We start from the raw sequence: 2,944 nt of genomic DNA, 5'->3' as shown, positions 1-2,944 counted from the left end.
AGCAGCAGCCGGCGCCGCTCACCTTCTGCGAGGAGAAGGACTGGGTCCAGTGGTACAGCACCAGCGTGGGCTCGGGCTCGGGCTCGGGCTCGGGCTGCGGCCCCTCTCCATCCCCGGCCAGCGCCATGTCTCCCGTGCCCGAGCCCCCACCCACCCCGGCTCCCGGCGGGCACTGAGCCTGCTCCAGCGCCACGAGCATGCTCCGTAGAGCCGCTGCCCGGCGGCCTCCCCGCCTGCCCTGGGCCCGGAGACCAAGGCGGAGGGAGGGCTCCCCGGGCTGCCCTGCTCCAGCCGGGCTCAAGCCTAACCCCGGATGGTCCCTATCAGGGCAGAGCTAGGGAGCGCCTTTACTTCCACCCATGTGGAGATATATTTTAAATTAGGCTAGTCCTGGCCAGGCACAAACCTGCAGGCTGCCACCCCCTTCCCCCCAAACCACCATCCTCCTTCCACTCTTGTGAGCAGGTGGATGCCCCACCTTTGGCTATGATTGCGGTCCTCGGGGCTAGCCAATTTCTCTAAAAAATGTAGAGCTCAAACATTGAAGAGCACGAGGCTGACTGCTTGGAAGAATATGCCCTAAGTGCTTTAACTGGTCATAAGATCACAGAGCAGTAGGGCTGCAAGGACCTCCAGAGGTCGTCTAGTCCAGGGGTGGGCAAAATGCAGCCCAGAGGGGCTATTCTATCTAGCCCACAGGGCCCCTAAAAAATTTAGAAAATTAATATTTATCTGCCCCTGGCTGCCTATCATGCAGCCCTCGATGGCTTGCCAAAACTTAGGAAGTGGCCCTCCACCCAAAATAATTGCCCGCCCCGGTCTAGTCCAACCCCCTTTTGCAGCTGGAATTTACCCACTGAAGGATCCCCATGTATACAGGATCCACACATTAGTAGTATTTGTATCCTATATGAGGAACTAAGTCTCACACACGCACACACACGGGAACTTGGTGGTCTTGAACTTTCCTCATTGAAGCATCAGGACAGATTTACAGGAGGAACAGGTTACATTTTAGGAAGGCTCATTTTAGGAAGGTTACATTTTAGGAAGGCTCATTTATTTTACATGAAAAGATGTTCAACAACCGCATGTCTTTGTGGTGACTTTCAAAGAAATTATGTATAGCTGATGAAAGGGAAAAAACTTTACAAATTTCCAAAAAGAAGTTCAAATAGATCCTGATGGTACATCAGTAATATAAATACACTATCTTTCCCACCTGCCTTTTATATTTTTACTTTAGTTACCAAAAATAGAGAGATGAGATTATCAATCTGGTCCTTCAGATTTGCTCTTCTTCTATAAATGTATCAACCTTGAATTTTTAAAGGTGATTTGTGGAGGAGTTGTGTTGTACTTTTTCTTTATTTTTCAGTGAAAAATAAAGGAGGTCTGTAAAGTATTTGGTTAAAGGATAGTCCTTCATCCATCAGAAATTGCTTCTCCTATATTAGGCGATACATTAGAAAAATGATGTCTGTCATCATCAGACATAATCAGTATATTTTTATGTAAAACCAAAAAAAAGTACACCATAAATACCAAATTTTGCAGGGAACAGGACAAGCTTTTTTAATGTTTTTGGATATTCCCTGGCTTTATACCAAATATTCCTCACAGATAAGGACAAAACAAGCCAAACCTGAAACCTAATATGTTAAGAGTTATAGTACCTGTGGTACTATTTGTATATGGATTTATTTATTACATATACTTGATAAAACCCTGACTCTAGTGAAGTAAAAGGCAGTTTTGTCATTAAATTCACCAGAGCTGAGATTTCATCTACTATTAGCCACTAATTTCTTCAATAGTGACCAAAGCATGGCCTCAGTTAAGATAAAGAAACAAAATGTACCATCAAATGTACTATGTTGTCTGGTAATTGAAGAGAGCATCTACAACATTGCTTGCTGGTGATTCCACCCAAAAATCTTCCCCCATATATTCTTTAGATGTTCTAGACCAGTATTTCTCAACCTTTTTAGACTAAAGGCACCCACTCCTTGATAGACTAAAGACACCCCGAAGAAAATGTCAGCTCTTCGTTTTCACTTTATTTTCAACTACAGAAAACTAGTAGAGCAATTCTTCCACTGCAAAAAAATTAGAAAGACCACAACAGGACAGATGCTTTCAGCATTATGGATTCCTGTTTCAGATCTTTATCTTGTGAATCACATTTGCATACCTAGCAGTGTTCACAAAGCATGGCACTGTGCAACATCCCTGAAAGAACCCCAGGGCACCCTGGTTAAGAATTGCTGCTGTACACTTTATCTTCTTTATTGAGAAGAGACCACCATACATTTACACCGGGCAGTGGTTTGAAACTAACAAATACTGGGGATTACAATGAAGGCACTATATGAGGCTGTATTACTAGATTGCAAAGAGGAATTAAAAATAATTCATTAAAAGAGCAAAATTAGTGAATGAATCCATATACCAAAGACAGGGAAATGGAACAAAGAGCTGGCCCATTCTCCCTCCCTGCAACACGCACAAGAGCAGGACACTTCTGCAGAATTTTGCCCTCAACACAAGGACTATGACAAAGTTAGCATCATAAACAGTACTAACCTCTTCAAAGAGGTGTGACAGCCAGAATCAGAGGGATTGATAAGCAATAAATATGTGCTTCTTGGAGGCATTTGGTATTTTGCCTAACAGGCAATATTAGCTAATATAAAGCTTGTAAGTTTGTAACCCACAAATGTAACTTTTCTGTCATAACTTTAACCAAAATGATAAAACTAGCTGTTCGTATTAATTGTGGAACTGACTGGGCCCCAAAGGTGAAGCTGTAGCTGCAAGATTAGCTGACTTAACGTTTTTTGCTCAGGGTTCAGCCTTGGCGATAAAAACTGGATCCAACCACATGGCACACCCAACACATTCCAGGAAAGCACGTCCCAAGAAAGCATATTCAGAGAAACCT

At 43.6% G+C, this 2,944-nt stretch overlaps 1 long non-coding RNA gene across 1 annotated transcript in view; it reads left to right on the top strand.

Moving 5' to 3' along the window:
- LOC109304966 overlaps nt 1-2,690 on the top strand; it is a 20,763-nt gene extending 18,073 nt beyond the window's left edge. The window contains exon 3 of the long non-coding RNA XR_002099517.1: nt 2,597-2,690. This is a non-coding gene — a long non-coding RNA (uncharacterized LOC109304966). The remainder of the gene's footprint in view (nt 1-2,596) is intronic.
- The last annotated feature ends 254 nt before the right edge of the window (nt 2,691-2,944 follow it).

This window comes from Gavialis gangeticus, unplaced genomic scaffold (assembly GCF_001723915.1).
Source record: "Gavialis gangeticus isolate Ggan-Ray unplaced genomic scaffold, GavGan_comp1, whole genome shotgun sequence".
NCBI lineage: Eukaryota > Metazoa > Chordata > Crocodylia > Gavialidae > Gavialis > Gavialis gangeticus.
This window is presented reverse-complemented; position numbering and strand designations above follow the sequence as displayed.